At 37.6% G+C, this 21836-nt stretch overlaps 1 protein-coding gene and 1 long non-coding RNA gene across 13 annotated transcripts in view; one reads left to right on the plus strand and one right to left on the minus strand.

The window, feature by feature from the left end:
* The window catches only part of LOC143685155 (uncharacterized), a 47617-nt gene extending 26518 nt beyond the window's left edge, over nt 1-21099 (plus strand). For 2 of the 7 annotated variants that reach the window (XR_013176418.1, XR_013176415.1), the window contains 3 exons: nt 1061-1124; nt 1301-1411; nt 19542-21099. This is a non-coding gene — a long non-coding RNA (uncharacterized LOC143685155). Of the gene's footprint in view, nt 1-1060; nt 1125-1300; nt 1412-9432; nt 9597-19541 lie in introns of all 7 variants that reach the window. The other 5 variants (XR_013176417.1, XR_013176414.1, XR_013176412.1 and 2 more) reach the window with 3 other exon arrangements.
* The window catches only part of TRDN (triadin), a 435680-nt gene that overhangs the window by 248670 nt on the left and 165174 nt on the right, over nt 1-21836 (minus strand). The window lies entirely within an intron of this gene.

The following is a 21836-nucleotide window of genomic DNA, read 5'->3' on the forward strand; positions in this document are numbered from 1 at the left end:
TAATTCATAATCCCAAGTATAAATGATTGATTATTATGCAATAAGAAAACTATTATTAAGTGAGATCTTTAAATGAATACATTCATAGATTCAGTTATCTTCAGAGCTATTTCTAAATATATTTTTCATAGATGTGTATACATTGCTAGGTATATCCACTTGACTTCATTAATGGAAAATCCACATGCTATCAAATAAAGCAATTTATTTTCAATATGCACTTTCAATATCAGAAACTAAAATCACAGAAGCTGAGAGGAATCCTAATACAGAGAAAAATAATCTTTTTTTCATTTAAGTAAATATTCTCAAATGATATAATGAGGCAATAAAGAAGGTTGAAATTCATAGAATTTTTGATATTGAACACATATACTTCCTCCTGCTCAAGCAAATGACCTGTGGTTAAGTAAATAATGAACCAAAGAGAAAATAGATTCAGTTTTATAGAATCTTGAAAGGTGCTCTCAGGTCTCTGGGCTTATTATGAATAGTATAAAAGCCAACAATCACTTCCGAGTGCTTCCTTATCCCAAGTGATTTCTTTAATTAACTAATACCACACAGGCCACGCATTGCATTATAAACATGAACTAACATAGGATCCCATATGCAATGCTTGCAAAATGTTTTATCGTTGATTTTCATTCCATAAATTCCTGCTGAGTGCCTTTCATCCAGGAATCAACGTGAGCACACACGTGTTCTAAAATCTCACTGACAAGATATTATCAAATGTCAGCTTATTGAAAGTTTTCCTATTTTGAAATGTGTCAAAATTAGTTCCCTGTGGCGAACTGTGGTTTAGTGAGCAGAGCCATTACAGCTGGACACACATCACATTCCGCGGTGGTGAGAAGAGGAAAATCCCAGGTTTAGGGCCTCATGCTCTAATGAATCTAAAATCATTCCTGGATTTTCTTCCAATTGTTAAACCTGTACAGGCTGATATTTGAGCATATCCAAGTACACACAAAAGCCAAGCATATCATTTCATAACATGCAGAACATATAACTAGAAAAATACCAATCTATATTGCTATTAATTTATTTCTTGCAGGGGCAAAGTTGTGACAGAAATATAATGAAACATGGAAGTTCCTTATTTAAGGAGGAAAGAAAAGGTAAGTTTAGGCAAACTGAAAAGAAGCCTGATTCCTATTACTGTCCTTCACTATAATATATATGTATATATATATAGTGCTTGTTATATGCTGAAAATGATTCCAAACAGTTTTCTTGAATTAAGTCATGTAACCTTCACAAGAACCTCAGTGAGTTGTTTAATCTCCTTTCACAGTTTTGAAAACAGGTAACTTGGGGTTCAAGCCACTTGGCTTCTAAGAGGAAGAACTGGATTTCCCTGCAGGCTGGATGCTGGTGTCTACTGTTCCTCTCGGGAGCGCCAAAGGTTGGCGGTGGGGGGGGGGGGGTGGCTTTATATTAGGAAGTGTGCGACTGCAGCCGGGGGCAGAGGCTGAGGTCTCACCCTCTGTCTCTCCCCTTCCTGGTATGCTTGGAAAGATCTGTTCCCCAGATCTTGTTCCCCAGATCCCTTTCTCGCGTGACAGCTCTTCTTAAAAAATATATATTTCTCAGGTAAGACGACATTTTGCAACTATTAAAATCTTGGAGCATCTAGATTTAGGTATAAGTCGATTAAACAACTACAGCTTAAAATACAAATGACCATGAATATCAATCAATTATTTCTAAATTCTAAGGCTTTCAAAGGTATTTCCAAGGAAGGGTGCTCATTTAATTTAAGCTGCTTCCAACCTGTCGTACTCTTCTGTGAGCAGTAGGGAATGGGTTACCACAATTTTTTATAGTTTTGATAAGCACTTAGGAAATTTACTTCAAAGTATATTAACTTCTTTCACTGGCAATTGCACATCACTGGTGTTGTACAATATCCTGCGATTTACCTCATTATTTTAAGAGCATTTTGTTGAGCACTTATTTTGTACCAAGCACTGAAGAATCATAAAGCCTTGTCTTGCTTTTAGGGAGCCAGTAAACTGGCTAAAACAGGCTTAGAGACAGATCCTTACGATAGTTGGAAATAACATACAGGGGTATTGTGGCAGAAGGGTTCCTGGAGGGCATTAATTGGCGCCTGCATTTAAGGGCCTAAAAGGACTTTTTCAGATGAAGAGGGGCAGGGTAGGACAGCAACTCCAGGCAGAGGGCAGTGATAGAAAGGTGTGGAGGCTTTAGAGGAACTCATGCTTTTGCAGCATAAACTGCAGTATCCAGTTGATATCAGAATTCTCTCCAATGAAGTCGATATATGGTGCTCTCCAAAATGACTGAACGTACAGCTGCGAGGACATGGACGCAAGGGAAAGTGGGACCTCAAGAACACAAGCTGGGAAAAGCCAGCTGACCGCCTGCCTCGGTGGAGAACAGCCCCGCAGGGGGAGTCTTTGCTTGGGCCTCTGTTTGTTGTGCTAGGGGACACCAGAAACAAATCAGTCCCATCATCTTTGAGTGTGACATGCGGCTTTCATATTGACTGAGAGCAAAGTCTTCTTTTATGTTGAAATAACGTCTGAGAATGCTACTGAAATCAGAGACCATTTTGCAATGTGGACAAATATATCATATATAATATACTATATAATAAATTGTATTAAAACACCATGATATTTATAAAACAATTTTAAAAGGAAAGCAATGTTGTTTAGGGTAAAGACGTCTGCTTAAGGAATCAAAAGGCTATAGAGTTGCAGCTCCACCGTTCATCCTCTGCATGAACTTGAAAACCCTTCTATGTCTCCAAGCCTCTGTTAAGGCCTCTATAAAATGAGGCCAGGTTTTAGGGTTCCCATGAGGTCTAAATGATAAAGTACCCAACACATAGCAGATACTCAAATTATTAATTATTTCTCCCATAAAGACTTTACAATTGATATCCCATCTAATGGTATAAGAGCGTTTGCAGCAGAGTTTGAAATAAAGAAAACAAAGACAAAGCAAAAGATAAAATTAAACATGACAGAAATAACAGAACTCATTTATAGGAAAGAGGCTTATAGTTTTATTAGGCTGATTTTCCTTTGGAATTCCTGAAGCTTGTTACTCTCTGAAGAAAAGACTTAGGCGGCTGAAATTTATATTGGAACTAGAAAGGTGCCCTTCATTTTATAAGCTATTACCTAATAATCCCTCTGACATTCAAACACAGTGAGTTTGCTTTATTTTCGTTCCTTGAGTGATTTTGGCTGGCTTATTTCCATAATACCTGAATAGTATGTTTGTAAGCTGTCCATATTTTTACTGTTCTGAGTTTTTTCTCACATGAATCAATTTCATTGTTTTTGGTTTAGTCAAATCCCACTGGGGATAGAGTATAGTGCGCATTCTTTCCAATGATCTAAGTTACTGATGCTTTCTTGACTTTGTTAGAAATGATGAATGGGGTTACTCAGAATCTCAAATGAAGCAGGAGGTTATAGGCTGCATTTGGATGTGCAATGCAAAAAACAATTTGCTATCCTGCAGTTTAATTTATATGGTTTCTATGAGAAATGAGAATCCCTGATCAAGAACAACTTCATGACAACTGAAGTCCAATCCTTAAAACTTGTAACAAATGTTGATAATATTTTTTCCCTAATGTCTGATACATATTTCACTCCTCAAGTATACTGCATTTTCCTAGGGAAATTGGGAGTTACAGAAAGAAATCAAACACACTGAAGGTCCCCCAGTTCTGAAACAAATGAATGGCATCGGATCCTGGGATGGGGAGGGATGAGTTCTCTAGTGAGTTTCCACTGAGTTAAAATTTCATTTACATTTTTAAAACATACAAAGTGTGCAATCATTACATAATCTATCTCCATTCTCTATGGTTCAAAAGCAAGCTATCTAGACATCTAAGACCAAAACCAAGGCAGGAAAACTCTGAAGTACTAAGGAAATGATCAATAGTCAACTCTGTTAAAGCGATAATATTACTTTTAGGTTGGCACAAAGTTCCTAGATTGACACTTTTTTGCAACTTATAGAATATTATTTTAAAGTGTACAATTGTAAAAATTCTAAAATTAAATTGAAATGTAGTTTTGAGTTTTAGGCTGAGACACTGGGTTGTGTGAGGGTCCTGCGTGCCCTGATCCCTGAGTTTCCTTACTGAGCGTTTCTGTTTTGTACTTCTGGACCATTTACACAATGGAGGGAGGCAACCACATTGATTTGGGATTTCATCCAATCGTCTCTTTCCCTAGATCTCAGGCCCCTTTGACTCATTGAAAAAGATAAAGGGAATGAGCAGTTCTAGTATGTAAAAAGAAACTATTTGAGTCATCACTCATAAAAAATCCCAGATTTCTGACTGTGCCTAGAATAGGGAAGGGTTTGAAGATGTTTAGGAGTTTGGGTGAAGTGGGTGGGGCAAGGAGGTTTCACCACAGTCCTAGGCATCTTTATATTTCCCACTTATTAAATTTCTCACCTGCACTTTGCATCTCCTAGCCCCTGTCCAGGAGCCTTTCAATCCCAAGGGCAACTCTTATAGCCTTATTCAATGAAAGGTAAAGAAGTAGGAAAGGGACTTGGATGGAAAATCAGAGAGGAACTAGGGGGAAGTGGGAAGAGAGAGAGGAAAAGGGAGAAGGAGAGAGGGAGGGAGGAAGACGAAGAGAGGGAAATGGTCAAAAGCTGATAATTTACTCCTTCAGTCAGTGGCAAAATGTTTAACTGCAAAGATTCATCTTTAATCTCAGCAAGGCATTTTTGACGTTTATGATACTAAGTCTCACCATAAATGGTACCGGTGTGGGGATTGGGATTTGAGCTTGCAATTCCAGACTCCCACCCACTCACTACGACTTCTAACCGCCTCCTGGAGAGGTGATCACACAGCTCACACAGGGCTCGCACAGCGGACCCCAGGGTGTAGGTGATGACAACACATGAATAAGTGCCTTGAAGGAACTCATGGAGGGGTCAGACAGTGAACAGGCAATTATCAGTTAATTTAGGGCTCAGTTGCTGCAAAAAAAAAAAAAAAAAAACCTGAGGATAATGACGCCTCCTCCAGCCGGGTTGTTGTGTGGGTTCATGGAGAATTGGACAAATGAGAGCACTGGGGGCACAGCAGTGATGACAGACAAGTGCCATAGATGCAGGGGGGCAGGCGATAAACAAGGGAGCCAGATCACTTCAGATCTCATAAATACAGGGGAATCAAAACAGGGTGGCGAAGCAGGGAAGGGCTGGGGGAAAGAGGTCACGTTAAGTTGGATGATAAGGGAAGAGGTGCCTAAGCAGAATCTACCTCTAGCCTACAGGGAGGTTTGTGCAAATTAGATAAAGACATCTTCCCTGGGTTTGTGCAGTCCCTGATGGTGAGTTTTGGCTAGGAGGACATGGGTTGTGAAAAACACAAACAAAGCATCTGTTCTACTAGGCAGTTGTGACCCAAGTCCCAAGCATGTCTTGGAGAGAGTTGCTGAGTAGGGGGGACCTTTGTATAAATGCACAAACTGCATTCCATGTGCATAATGTATGCCGTGGCACTGTCTCCAGTGGCCCTGTCTCCAAGGGGGAGATATCTGAGTTCAAACTTGAATACAAAGGAGCAAACCTCAGGAATGTCACTGGGGAATGGATTCCAGAGACAGAAGAGCAAATCGAAAGGCCTAAACTAGAACCCTACCTGGCTTGCTTGAAGGTCAATGGGGCTGGAGAAGAGAGATGACTACTGGTGCATTGAGCATTCTAGGCTGTTTGAGGGAATCTGAATTTGCTCTAAAAGCAATGGCAAGCTTTTGGAAGGTTTTTACATGACACATAGGTTTCTTTGTTTGATTTTTGTCTTTTAAAGATCACACTGGCTGTTGTATAGAAAAAAAAAAACAAGCTGATGTTTGCCAAAGGAACGATGAGAGAGGCAGCAGGAGAGCAGTTGGGAGAAGCCCAGGTGACAGATGATGTTGGCTTGCACTGGGCAGGTGCAGCAGAAATTCATCCATCCATGTGACAAATATTTATGAGTACCAGGTGCCAGGCACCTTCCTAGGCTCTGGAATTATTGCAAAGAACATAGCAGACAAAAGGCCCTAATGCACGGAGCTAAGATTCTAGAGGGCAGAGACAAAAATAGCAACTAAATAAGTTAAATGAAGATAAGTACTCTATTAAAAAATAGTAACAGGGAAGAGGTAAAAGGAGGGCTCTTCAGAGTAATGGGTGGGAATTTTAAATATCATGGTCAAAGAAAAACAGGGAATTTATAGAGAAGTGGATGGATTCAGCATACATTTTAAAGTAGACAAAACAGGACTATTTTACTGACTTTGATATGGCAAGCGAAGGAGAGAAATGAAGGATGACTTTGACAATTTGACCTGAGCATCCAGGAAAAAATGAGAAACATAATATTCAGAGAAGGACAACAACTTTTCCATTCATCCATCTAGTTGCTGTTTATGGACTGATTGTTAATTGTTATTGTAACCTTTATTACACAGTTTTCTCTTTTGCCAGAGGCCTAATATAGAGGGCATTCAAAAAGAAACCAGTTACATTATTGAGTGAATCCAGTGATACATCTTATTGATAATTGGGTTGTTGTATTTTTTCTACAGTTTTTAAAAGTATTAAGCGAATGAATTATTTAATATACATTGGCAACTTAAACCTACCACGAGGATGTGTAAAGCACCAAAAGTTTCAGCTTCTTATATCAAAGAGCATCCTCCAGGCCAACGCATTTCTGATGGAAAGCTTTCTGTGCATCCTGATAAAAAGCTTCCCTAATGTTTCCATGAGTTGTCATATATTTGCATATTCACTTTGATGGAAAGCAAGGAATAGTGGCCAAATACATATTTCATAAATTCTTTTGATTAAAAATGATAAAAGTGATATTAGTGGGTTTTTTCTCTTCTGTGTCCCCAATTTATAAAGTAAAAGTAATTTGCATGGCATAGCCTATTGAAGAAGGCAATGATTGATTCAATATCATATCATTCATTGTTCCATTAATGCTGGTAGCTCTATTATGGCAGAAGCTTATTATGCTGAAGACATAATTAAACAGGTACATAGAATTGTAAAATCATAGATTTGGGGAATGTAGAAGATGAGATATCACAGCACACTAATTTTATAGATGGGAAAAATGGTGTACAGTTGGGTAAGTGACTTGAGCAGGGTCACATGTTATCAGCAGGGCCAATTTAATATTAAGAGTCTTACACCCCACTTTTTTTCTTTTTATTTACTGATCTATTTGGAAGATCAAATTGATGTCAGTTCTTTTAACTGTTACCATAAATGACACATAAGCCTTGGATGATTTATAAATAGTCACTCCTGAGGTAAAATATCATAGTTTTCTTTAATGCTTGACTTCTGTTTAATCTTAATTGACATTGGACTGACCCCAAGAAGCCAATCAAGAGGTCTCGCTTTTAAAGGCAAATATCTGAGTTACCTGACCTCATTTCAACAATTCTAGATAGTCTGCCAACTGGATTACTTTCAGGATTAACATGCCTTTACTTTTCTTAAACAATTTCTTCCAGTTATTCAAAATATACATTCTTCAACCCTACAGCAAATCATATTCACATATGGGGTGAGGCAAGGGGGAGACAGTAAAGATAGAAGATACAGACAAATAGGTAAATGTGAATTGCGCTTTTTTTTCTTTTAGGATAAAGGTAAAATATCTGATAGGAAAAGAGGTTAATAAGAATAAAAGAGGTAAACTAAATTAGACTATAGTTTCAGTCTCAGCAAACAATCTCATGCATACAGAACACAAATGTCCAACTTGTCACTGAATCATCCAATGAAATGTCCAATATCTATGGGATTCAAATGCTCTGATATAATTACCTATAAGTTGGGAGATTTATGCTGAGAGTGCTCCATGTATTCCTTATTCTCCAGTTTTCATTAGCATTTGTTTATTTAAAATTCTGCTAATTCCCCACTGCTAATGAGCAACTCCAAGGCATAGCCCAGAAGATATTTGGCAGTCAATACATATTTTGTAATGGAAAAAAAAATGATCGAATGAGTGAATGAGTGAATAAGTGAATATTGCTAGATACCCACCAGTTATGCTGTTTCCAGAGTGTTTTAAAATAAACAGACTGCATAGAGTATTTTTAGTACTTGGCATAGATTGAAATAGTTCCAACGAAATACATCCTGGAACTTTTAGTTATTTTCCTCAATCATTTACAGTTCTAGACATAAGCATTCATTTTCTTTCAGTGGGAAGCTTTACCAGTTCTTTTATGGGTGGAAAACTGAACTTTCTATGAAAGTGAAGCATCAATGCATTTATCCGTAGATAGTGGGAAAAACTGATGAAAAGCACAAAGATGAAGAAAGATGGATACATTGACAGCTCAATCAAGAGATAAGGCTTGTATTATATCCTAAATACCTACAGTTCCCCTCCTATGTGAATTAGGAATTGTGGTACATCTCAGTCTAAAGAAGCTTGTGGCCACATGTGTAACTTGACTCATGTTTTACTACCAGAAGTGAGGTTATTGAAGGCCAAAGAGGTGCCCTGACTTGAATTCATGCAAGTGATTTATAACTAGGACCTGGGTATGCAGATTCCCAGTGCAGTGCTCTGCACAACAGCATGTTGGATTTGGGTTTATGTTTGTTTTAGAAATAAAATAAGGAAACAGGAGTTGAACAAAATAAAAGGATAAAATTATAATAGTGCTAAGCAACTTCAATAATTACAGCTATTATGTTTTTATGTCATGTTTTAGAATTCAGTTGTCAATGGTATCATTTTATAATAGTAAAAGAAAACATCTTAAATGTAGTGTTCAATATTAAAATGGAATGATATTAATGGACATTAAGAACCTGGTTCCAATTGTAGAATTTGCAAAGTACAAAGAATATGTTTTCAACTATCAACTATGCTAATTCAACTTTCAACGTTATAATTAATTTGGAGTAAGTATCTGAGAGGCTGTTTTCCAAAGTGAAAACACCTAACCTTCTCTGTCTAAATGAAATATACCTATTCTCTGAGGTTTTTTCATAGTAAGAGTAGCTGTAGAATTAAAATGGCTAATTTTTTTTTGTAGCTCAGTTTTTCTCCCTGGTGAATATTTATAATGCTTGATTCATGTGCATTTTTTTAAGTATCCCAATCTATAATTGGATAGAATTCTAAATGTATGATTTTCAAGGCAAACCACAAAATTTCGATACAGTTTTGAGCTAAAGTCCCAGGTTTATTTCTGTCCCTAGGCATCCTCTCCCAGTATGTTAACATACTGATTAATGAATAATGGACAATTATTCATTTGATTTAATTGACCATTGATGCTAATACAGAAGAAGTCTCAGTTCTAATAAGGTTATTATTTTCTAACCAGGGAATTATAACGTAATATTTTCCTGAACATGGGAACATTTACTCTCTTACAGACCTCAAGTCACATATGACAGACATCAGGTGTTATATTCAGTTCTACTTTTCAGTTGTACAGCCCACTTGAATGATTTACTCAAAGCAAAACTGAAAACTCAAGTCACACCTAAATACAGCTCATTGGGAGTCCACTCAAGATGGGGATGTGACAAGCAGAAAGGTGAGAAAAGATGGTTTTCAGAGTCAAAAAGCATTCTATTCACAAAATGTATTAAATGCATTTACAACTAGAATAACACTGATTTCTTAAGGGGTAGGAGACCTTCACAGCTTTGTAAACCACATGTAATAAATGATCCCTCCTTCTGAACTTGCATCTTTTCTAGCTGTTTGACTTAGGTCTCTACCGAAGAGTTTATTGACCGAGAACAGCTGGTACAGCTGAGTGCTAAATCAATTTCCTAACGACAAGAATCTGTTGTTTTCATTCTCAATAACTTCAGGGCCTGCTCACCTCCTTTACCGATGAATTTGCTCTATGTTCCTTTTCATCTCAATTTGCTGTCACTCTAACCGTTAAGAATAAAATATGCTTAAGATCTAATCATGGAACTGGGCAATATTTTATTAGGCTTATGGCCAGTTAAATAGACACCCGTGAAGATAAAAGTTGATCTTATCGAAGATTCTCTCAAAAATTTTAGTGAGAAGCAATTTGTGCTTTTGGGAGCAGAGCCACTGCCTGTCATGCTTACCCATTCTATACCAGATTCCTTTTCACTGACCAGCAAAGGCAGATTAAAATGATCAGTTACCTGCTTTCTTTGGCAGTTGTATTGGCAAGATTTCAGAGTACATGTCAGATTTAAATCAGAAAGGGAAGAGGGATTATGAGTTTGCCTTCAATTATAGAAAGAAGACAAACTTTCTTTCTATGGAAAAAAAAAAGTGGAAAAAAAGAATACCTAAGTGGCAGTGAACCTCCTTTTAAAATATAATTGTGTTCTCCTTACAGTTCTGGAGACAATTCCCAGCTATCTGAGCAAATTCCACAGCTTTTCCTAGATTCAATTTCCTGATCTCTAAGGCAGATAGGTGACAACCCTTCTGAGAGAGTTCCGGTGGGAATGAAAGGAGAGGATCCCTGTGCAGGTTAGCACAGCGCCTGGCACTTCATTCGCCTTCATAAGTGCTGATGTTTTTCACCATCATCTGTTAGCCTCGGCAGCAACATCAGCCGCAGCCCTAAGAGTCCTCAGAAAGTTTTAAAGAGACCAATGCAGAATAATGCCTGGTGCCTGGCTGTCTCTCTCCAGCTCTTAAACCTGCCTAAGTGAGGCTCTTCATGAACTTCCTTTTCCTCAATTTCCTTTCCTCAAATTCAAGGGGGTAATTTTTCAACTATTAGGAGGCATTGGTAAGACAGTGTTGCTTCTCTTTTATACAGATACTTCAAGCTTAAAAATATGAATATTAATTTAGCATCTGTTAGTCATCCTTTTTAGCTATTTACAAACCACATAGGGCTTGGCAAAAAGTAGAGGCTGTCGCAACTCTCCTACCTCCCCCCTACCCCCCCCCCCCGTTTTGTCCCTACCTGTGGGAAAATTCCCCTTTCCCTTTTTTTTGGAGCTGGTTGTTTCTGGCACCTGCAAATATTCCATGTTCATGAGCCATTCAGAGAGACCTGAAAATCCTAAGGAAGAGCCAACAAGCCAATTAAAAATGAGCCCCTGTTCTGGAGTTCACCTCAGAAGAACAAAAAGAACTGAGATTTTGCTCTAGTGGAGAATATTCTACAGGGTGCTTTAATGAAGATGGTAAAGTTCCATATCTTCTGAACTACAGGCATTGAACATAAAGAGTTCATTGTTTGAATGTAAAGGATAAAATAGAAGCATGCTAATAATTGTTGTTTAGTAGACTTAATACCACAATTAAATTCAGAAATATTATTCTCACTTGCATGGCACATTTGGATGTCATCCAACATTCTCTTCCTACTTATGTATAATCGCTACCATTTTGTCATTTAAAACAATGCACACTGCTTATCGAGTGTATGTCTGAGGGCTAGTTATAATTTTCCAAAAAACATAAAATCCTTAAAATAGTCATTGCTAGGATAATAGAAAGCTGGAAAAAGTTTTTATCATAAAAGAGATCTTGTAAGAGAAATGCCATATAAGAGAACAGAGCATCATCAGTTTGTCTTTCACAGGGCATTTCAATGTGATTATAATGGTGCTTTTCCCATCTCTGTTTTCCCTCATTTTCTGTAGGAAATTCCAATTGTTATAATAAGTCTTATCTACTAAACATGTGCTTATTATCTAAATGCTGTGCTTGGTTACAATAGAAAGGTTTGTAGGTAGCAGTTTTTCCTTTGGGAAAGCAGCACACCAACTGGGAAGAAGAAATATTGAATAAAATAGAGGAGTGAGATTATGGGAGATATAACAAACAATCAAGTGTGAATGAGGAAGCCAGGCTTGAGTAAAAGGGAGTCTAATTTGGAAGACAACAGTTTCCATTTATTTAATCATCATCTATATAGTGAAGTGTTATTTGTTCAGTTTTAACTACATTGATTTTTCACATGGTATAATATAATTCACTTCTGTCAATACATCTAATTATATCATTACTTTCCCCTGGGGTGAAAGAACTGACCACCTAAATGGTAATATTAAATTTATTACTAGCAACTCATAATAAGAATTACAACGAACATGAAGATAAATATTGACAAAATATTGTAACTTTATGAAGCCTGTGCTAACCCCTAGGCCCCTCCCCTCTCCCAACTTTTATAGAGTAAAATCTGCATCATGAAATTCAGTACTCAATTAATAAGATCTCTTACTTTTCTCCCGCAACTGATTTACACTGTGCATTGTTTTATTTGTAATAATCTCTGACTAGATTATTATCTCCTTCTGTTTTGAAACTTGTGATATGACTCTAGCATTGAATCCATACCAGGGACTTAGTAAATACCGAGAGATTGATTCATAGAGCAAATTTGAGTATATCAGCTTGAATGTCTGATGAGGATATAAATATGCAGAATATACTGTCTTCAAATGTGAAATGATTATTTCTATTGTGTGGGAATTACAGTTTCATTATGTCTTATCCTAGAATATTTTTAAAAACCAAAATGTAAGATACCTTGGGCCTGAATAGCAGTCTCAGAACCAATCACACACGGGCTGACAGTTCATAACATTGATACGACTAGTGCAAAATTCTTTATTCTCATCATCTTGAGCAAACACATAAAAGTCCTGTTCAGGAACAAAACTATGGAAGAGGAGTAATATCTGTTTACCTAGTAGGTCTCTCAGGAAGTAGTCAATTAGCTATAGCCAAACAGATCCATAGCATATTTATAATTTCTATCTTCAAAATAAGGTCTTCTTAAGATAAAGGGTAAGAAGTATGCATTTCTTTGAACAGCTAGAAAGAGTTCTAGAAGCTCCCTTCTTTGTCTACTGGGCCACCCAAATAAACCTTAGATGAGGGTTAAGAGCCTATATTCACATAATTTACTAGAATTCTTTTTTAATCCTCACTTTCGAAAAGAAACACCTAGCAGATAAGATTATTACAAGACATGACACATTAATAAATAACACCTAATTACTTGGATAATTCTTTGATTAAGTCTTAATTTCCCTTGCTTCTCATGCAGCAATTCAAATTACTGTTTTTATTTTTTCCTTTTCAGTCTATTTTAGAAAATGCTTTGAATGTTTCCAGTAGGTTACCTGGGAAGTTATTTATCCTTGCCTTTCAGCAGGCCTATGCTGTTAATAGTGACAGGCTAGACCAAAAAGACACTTTAATGAAAATTCCCTCCCAGCAGAGATGCTCCTATAGAGCCCCAAACCTATTTCAATACATTTCAAAGAGCAAGGAGATGGAATTGTTCTCTTTGCTGGACAAAGAGAAAGTAAAGTATTATGAACACTGTATTAAGGAGAGAAAGCTTCTTATCTGTCAGCTTTCCCCCAAACCCTAAGCCCCTTTGTCACGAGGAAGCTGAGGGAGTGTTAGCAGCGTAGGATGAATTATATCTGCTCTGAAGCACTTGGATCTATTTCTCTGTATGTTCTGGCTATTTATAGTGACTAGAATGTTTAATGGGTTGACTTAGACAAATATGGCAATAGGAGACATTTATTTTGAATGGCTTGCATAGACATCAGGTCATCAGAAGGCAATGCTCATGTGGAGACGTCACATCCAGGCAGTAGCTGCTCCCTCCTCCTTCCCTTCGCTTGCCGCTTGCAGTGCCCTGAAGTCCCCATCAAACCCATCTTTGTTAATTCTGAGCCTCTCTCTCTCCTGCTAGAGATGCTACCAATAACTCCTTTAAAAATCTTTACCCAGAGCCCATTTGCAATGCTTAGAAAAAGTCATCTTTTTAAATAGCAAGATTATTTCAAGGAACACATAAAGAGTGCTGCTCTGGGATGATTGTCAGTATATATTTTTTCATTGAGATAAATGCCATGTCATGAATTCAATTGGACAGACATGTTATGTACCTGGCAAGATGTGAGGCAGGTAAGTGAAAGGTAAATGCTTTTCAAAGTGTCTGTAAGGCAGTAAAGAGAGACTTACTGAGGAGAGAATGATAATGATAGATGATAAGTAAATCAGAAAGACATAAGAAGTGGTAAAAAGGAAACCACACCTTGCTGGGTCTGGGCACACCAATGCCACGGAACACTTGAGCAGTACTTACTGGATTCAGGGAGTGCATTAGGGGCTTGGGCGCGTGCCTGTGATATAGTCCATTCCATGACCCTATTTCTGTCCCATTTTATAGGAGATGAAAGAGATGCAAGGCAGTTAAGTAACTTGCTTATTGCCATTTGGATTTTTCTTATATATTTAATTCCCACTTCATCACTAGTCATTCTATGTAATTCTTCCCCCTCTCACCCCACAGCTCCAACGATTTTCTCTCTGAAATACTTTTGCACTTCATTTTGCAAAAGTCGTATCGTGAGTGTTTTTGCCATTAGTAATCTGGAAGAATTCAAGATTCTGACCTTTAGTTTACAAAAGATCAAGGAAGAGTATCCAGTGAGTTCAAGGAATAGGTCTAAATCTTCCATTATTGAATTAAGGGTGAACAGACGGAGTTACATATAACATTTACTTAAGGTGACCTAAACAGTAATAAGGAAAATAGACCAAAGATTTTTTCTGAGAGAATTTACTCTTGATAAATGTAGTATGTCTCAACTTCTCATGTTATATTAGCTTGAGTTCATTTGGCATAATTTTTTCCTTACCACACTGTTGAATGTATGGGAAGCTTAGTGGGAATCTAATTTCAATTTGGACACCTAGATGTGAAAATGCAAATCTGCTTTTGTAGTACAATCCAATAAATTAATTATTTTTTAGAAGTTTCTATTAGCTGACAATTTTGATTCAATTTATAATAAGATATACATTTATTATACTCTTCTGGTCCTCTTGACTACCTAAGCATTGATATTGCAAAGTACACATTACCTGAGGGATTTGGTATAATGTTCTGTGTCAAATAATCACATTTCAAGTTTACGTAAACCACAACCCAAATAGGACACTTTAGTATCATCTGTCATAGGACCAAAAACATAGATTTATTAAAAATATAAAGAGAAGTTTTATAGACATTAATTATTTTCTCTTTCTATTACACTATTATTAATAATAACTCAAAATTTTTAATGCATACTAGGTACCTGGTGACTAGTTATAAACTCTACACACATTTTCCTGGGTCTCATGAGGCCAGACATCATGCATAGTGTGTACATTGCTGTATCTGCAGAATCCAGCAGTGTCCAGAATTCAAAAGACACTTAAACCAAAGTCCTTTAAATGTACTGGGCTATAGTTTTCACATGATCCTCAGTAGAACACTGGAAATTAACTACCATTATCACCCACATTGTAAGGAGACTAATGCCAAGGTTCCAAGGGACCAAATGCCTACAATCAGGCAAAATTGATTGCCATGTTGTTGTGGTATTGAAAAAAAATTTTCCTCTCTCAGTCTAAATTCTACTGATGCCAATACTTTCATGTGTGTTCAAGTAGCAAAGAGGAGACAACACTCCGAGAGTCACGTGCACCAAGGGCTCTCTGATGTTTGCTCATTTACCCCTTGGAACAATCCTATTATCAGCCAGTGGAGTCCTAGATTGATTGAGTAACTAGCCTACAGTCATATACCAAGCAAGTGGCAGGGCCTGGACTTGAACCCCTGCCGTCTGGCTCTGGAGCCTCCACGCCAAACCATGCTTTTCGGCACCGCCTGGAATTTCAGTGCTTAGGATGGCTGCCTCTGCAGACTAAAGGTACAGTAACCCAACACAACAATGGAATCAGCCAAAGAAGGAAAGGAAGCTGTTGCTTCCATGTGAGGCCATGAGCAGGTCCTGTTCTAGCACTTTTCTTACTGCACTACGCTTTTCGCAAATGGTCAGACATGTCTCACTGTTAGTCCTCATATAAGTCTCCACACGTGTGAACCTAAATTGTCAGGACAGTTTGTAACATTTTAAGTTGCAACACTGATTTCTTAAGTCATTCATCCATGGTTCCATCGCTGCCCTCATGGACAATAGCCTCCTAAGGTTTGCCCTTTCCTTCCTTCAAAATCATGTTTTCGACTCATCAGCTTTAGCAATTTCCACAAATTCTCTCCCATTTCCAATCCTATAGGCACAATGCTGCCAGATCATGCTCTCGAAAACATTGCTTTCATGTCCTTGTTATTAAAACCCTTCAGGGTCTTCCTTCCATACCCAAAATCACCTCTGCCTGACTGGCCCGGTGCCCTGTAATCTGCCATCGCATACTTCCTGTCTCTTATTTACCGAAGTTTTCTAATCTTAAAAATCCACTTTCTAGTCTTATCTCCACCTGGTCTTAGGACAAAGCACTGCTAAGCCCCCATTCCTCTTCTCTGCCACTCCATGCACAAACAAAGCAAGCTCTGTGTACTCCGCCGTACTTCGTCAATTACTACCCATCTTCCAAGTTCTAGATTCATATTATCTCCCCTGAGAACAGAATCACAGCAGCCTCTCCTCTGAAACTTTGACATTTACAGTCTGTATTGTGCAATTCAATCTTGAGTACAACTTTTTCTTGTTATTTCTTAATTCCTATTTCTCTTTCAAAAATCACCCACTCCATTTCTAAATGTTAAAGATAAGATCTTTTGTATTTTAATAGTCTCTACTGTGCTTAGTTAGGCCTGTGCAGGATGCAGATTATACTCAATATTTCAATTCTGATTTACAAAAAATCAATCTAGTCTCTCCTTCTATCTCTCTCTCTCTCTCTTTCTCTCTCTCTATACACACACACACACACACACACACACACACACACACACACACCCCTCCCAATTCATTTCATTATCTCTCAATATTTAATGTTAAATTTAGGTATATGTATGAATTCTGCTGCTTGGCAATTATTCATCACTTCATCTATTTATTCATTTGTTTTCTTTTAAACCCAGTGTCTGACATCTTCTGACCAGCTCAGCTTCTTCTTTGCCCTTGCCCAAGCCACCATCAGTTCTTGCTTGGATTACTGAAGTGACCTCTAGCTGGTCACCTTATCTCCATCCTTACCTTCTGCCAGTCTGCTCTCAGCTGGAGTAATCCTTTTACACCATAAGTCAGATCATGGAACTCCTCTGTGCAAAATCCTCCAGTGGCAACTCATTTCATACACATTGAAAGCGGAGATCTTAATCAGTCCAGGTAATAGGTCCTCCGTTAACTTTTGGCTCTCAACTGCTTCCCTCTCTTCTCTTACTTCGTGCCGTGCACACTGGCTTCCCTGCTGTTCCTCAGACATGACCTGCAGTAGAGCCTGGTCATGGCTGTGCCTTATGCTTGGAAAACTCTTCCCTTTGAGAGCTGCTTGGCTAAATCCCTAAGCCCCATTGTGTCTTTGCTACGATGATAACTTTTCATTGGGCCTTACTCTGAGACAGCTATTTAAAATACTACTCACTTCCCTCCAAAGCACTCTTGACTTCCCTTACTTTGTTTTACTTTTTGATTTTTTCATAGCATTTGTCCTCTCCCAATCTATTACATGAGAAACTTTTAAAATCATGTTTATTAGTAATTGTTTTCAATCTACTACTTTTAGAAAGTAAGTTCCATTTACTCTAAGCAGTTGAGTCTCTGTCATTTAGTGGGCACCCAATAAATATTTGTTGAATAAATCAATGACTTAATTATTTAAGAAATATTTATCTATTGCTTGAAATATGCAAAGATTGGTTCTGGTTGCTGCATATACAGTCTTCACAGAGTTTGTATTCTATTGGAGAAAGATAATAAACAAGTAACTAAAATAAACCAAAAAGCCACAACATACAATAAGTACTGTGAAAGAAGTCATCAGAGTGGGTGAAGGAAAGGAGCAGGGTGGGCTGCCTACACTACTTAGAAGAGTGAAGCAGTGCTGTTCTGAGTAGGGGAAATAAAAGTCAGTATCTGGAGGGTGAAACTGAGGCAGATATCTCACTGGGAAAAGTAGGTCAGTGAGAAGGAAAGCCCAGTTCCTGATTCAAGAATAATTCAGTCATGGTCAAAGAATGGAGTAGATGCTGGGTTGACTGATCTTAAGGCGTCGGGGAAAGGATTACCAGATGAAAAGATGTGAATCGGATTAATAGGATCTTGTAAACCATGGCCAAATTTGGATTTTTATTCTTAGAATAATGAGAAACTATGGAATGGTTTCAAATCAGGTAAGTGACATGATCACTGTGACAGTCCTAATCGAGACCACACAAAAGACAAATTAAGTGACAAACCTTTTTAATATCTTAAGTAGAAGTAGTGGAAGTTCAGCCTAACAATAGAGGAGCTTGAGACAAGGAAACAGATTTGTGATATATTAAGGACGTGAGACTCACATGACTGTTTACAGATGGATTGCAGGATGAGAATAAGACAGCAAGGAGGATTCCTAAATTTCTAGCTTGAAGACTTTCCATCACTCTCTTTAGGTCATTACCACTCTTCGAATTTAACTTGGTTTATGAACCCAAGCATCATAACTGAAAACACTTTTTTTTTTCTTTTACCCCTAACTCCATTGCCCATCTCTCCCACCAACTAACATATCTGCAAAACTCTAATCCTGGCTAAACCCAACTCTCCCATCTACCCCACACCTCCCCTCAAACAACTGAAGGTGGCTGGAGAAAATCCTGTCATTCTGGCGGGCCGCACTTCCTACTCACGATTATAAGCCTTCAGTGGGCATGCTCCCAGGCAAGACAGTTCTTTCCCCACCTCTCTGAACCGACCATTTCCTTCTTTTTCCCCTCTTCTCAAGCATCCAAAATTCTCTTGCTCCTCTTTATTCACAGCTCATGACCTTATTCATTTCACTGGGTTGGGGTGGGAGAGAGAAGAAAAATCAGAAGAAAATCCTCCCTACGTCACGGTCTCCTCTTTTCAGAGACTGCTTCTCAGACTCCTCTGCTGGGCTGCTCGCCTCTTTCAGACTTCCAATGGTGATGGGCCACAGGGTTCAGTCCTCCGGCCTCTTACAGTCTCTATTTTGACTCACTCTCTGGGTGTCCCCATCTCTACCTTCAACTTCTCCCCAGAACTTCGCACTTGATTATCTTACTGCATACTTTCACTGAGGAAAGGTATGTGAAAATACCGAGCATGAACCCTAGCAGGTGCTTAGCGAGTGATTTTTGGCTTTCAATCTTCATTTTGCAACTGGATAACAATCTATTGCTTTAAGAATAGATAAGGAGTTCAAAATCTTTTCCAGGTGCATGGGAGGTTCAGTGGTAGAATGTTCCTCTTCCGTGAGGGAGACCTGGATTCAATTCCCACACCATGCATCCCTCCCAAAAAAAAAAAACAAAAAAAAAACTTCTTTTCCAACTTAGCCACTCAGCTCTGTCCCCACTCTCTGCCTCTATTCCCTAGGACATTCTTTTGGTTTTCCAGACAAATAGCCTCTGAAAAACTCTCTCTCACCTCCTTGATCAGATTTTAGTTCTCTGTTTGGACTTTTTCTAATGGTTTTTCCAAATCCATTCTCTCCAAAGCATCCTGCACAATGTTTCCAATCTTGCTTCTTTTCCTAGTTTCTCCAAGAGCCAATCAACGTGCACAAGCTGCAGTTCTCTGTCTATGCCTGCGAGGCAGAGTGATGTGGAGCGAACCCTGACTGCTCTCCACCTGGGCAGGCCTGGACTGAATCTCCTCTCTGCCGCATTGAGGGTGACCTGGACTCATCACCTAAACTCCCTGTACCTCAGTCCTCACATCTGTAAAACAGAATGTTTCACCAATATAGAACTAAGAAGATGGCATCTTCTTGACAATAAAATTATGGACCATCAAAGATACTTAAAATCCAGGTATTTCACTTGGACAATTCAGGTTCAGGAAGACCTCGCAGTAATAAATATGGCTAAAACCAATTAAATATGCATTTGAAATCTGAAATCGGTATATGTAAGCTGGATATATGCCAGGTTTTTTTTTTGAGAAAACTCAAAAAATGATAGTTATAAAAGAACATTTTGAGATTTTGCATTTATTTGCCTTGCATTTTTAAATAACAATTATTATCCTCTCAGGCTTGCATGTGTTTATTGTCATTTTCACATCAAGTTCTACCTTTCCCTAGCAAGTTTTTATAGTAAAAAAGAAAAGAAAAAAATGGGGAGGGGAGAGAAGAACACGTGCTACCTATTACATATGCACTAATTCATTTAATCACTTATATATATGAAATTCTATAAAGGTATGTATATATGAAATTTTATAAATAATTAAAGAAATAAAAACGTAACCAAGTATCTGAACCCTGATTTGTGTGGCTACCAAGTTCGTGTTCTCTAATGGTTACCAGTGTACTGGAGGAGTCACCTAGGGCTAATCTTAGTTTTTGAGTTTCTTTTTTTGAGCAATTAGAAATATTTGTAAAGACTTGTTTTTCATGTTTTTTTTTCTTATAAGCCTTCCAAAGAACAAAGAGAAAATTTACTTTATTAAACAGAATAAAGCACATTCTGCCCTGCAATTACCACCTGGTACTAGTGGAAAGCTTTCAAGATTCTGGACCCATTATTGGATTTTCATGAGTTCAGCTTTCCAATTCCTGGAGTGTTTTCTATCTTATCAGCCTAGGAATTATTTCACCATCACTCATCGTTTGTTCCTAGCTGTGCTATCAATGACATAAATGTTAGAAAAACTGAATAATAGTACCACCTAGAAGAAGGATGTGATTGCAAAATATATCATTACTGTCATATTAGCATTCAGTTTTTCTATTGCTTTGTGGAAAGTATGGCATCATCATTCAAGAAGTTATGAAAGAAAACTAGAGGCATCGTTTTATGGTTTACTTTTGGTTTCACTGAAAACAGGGAGGAGTCAGAATTTTCCTCCCATAACGTTGATAGTAAGAAAGTTGACAGAGGCAGATATGTCAGAATTATTATTATATGAGTCAGAAGATGAATGCACAAAAGGCATCGAAGCTGGCTCAGCTCTAATGATGATGGTGAAAGTGAAATTGATCTCGCAAATGAAATCTTAGACTAAGAGTTTTAGATAACGATGCCTTTCCTCAAATTCATGAATCAATGAGTAAATACCCCTCGTTCCTTCTCTGCATATGTACTCAATAAATCTTCTACCTCCTTTTCTAAAAAATAAAAAAAAATGAATCAATGAGTAAACAATACATTCTTAAAGACAAAAGGAAAATATGGTGGTCTCATCCTACTACCTGAAATATTCCATTTTGCTAAAAGGGCATGTTACAGAATTTTTTCATCTTTTATAAAATTTGTGAGCTTAATGTGTGATATGTAAGAACGTGAATGCCGAAGTAAGGTGTAGGCATGGATCAATAGGTAGAAATGGAAAACATTCATTGGATTTATAATTCTGAGTAATTTTATAAATTTAAAAATGAAAATGTTTCATCAATATAGAACTAAGAAGATGACATCTTCTTTACAATAAAATTATGGACCATCAAAGATATTTAAAATTCAGATATTTCATTTGGACAATTCAGGTTCAAGAAGATCTCACAGTAATAAATATGGCTAAAACTTATTAAATATGCATTTGCAATCTGGAATAGGTATATGTAAGCTGACTATATTCCAGGTTTATACATCACAGTTAATGAGAAGTTAGCTCCTTTTTGGAGCTGTTTCCCATTTAGTGTATATGCACTTTCAAAACCTATACAGTTTCAAAAACAGGGATTATGTGAAATAGAAACTTGCTCTGTTATATTTTTCTTATTCATAATTTCACAAAAAATTAAAATTAAAAATAAAAGTATCCAGGTGGTAAGTGTAGATTAGCATTTTTCTTAGTATACAAAGATTAGCACGTGCATTTTCTGAGCC

This window comes from Tamandua tetradactyla, chromosome 5, assembly GCF_023851605.1.
Source record: "Tamandua tetradactyla isolate mTamTet1 chromosome 5, mTamTet1.pri, whole genome shotgun sequence".
Classification (NCBI taxonomy): domain Eukaryota; kingdom Metazoa; phylum Chordata; class Mammalia; order Pilosa; family Myrmecophagidae; genus Tamandua; species Tamandua tetradactyla.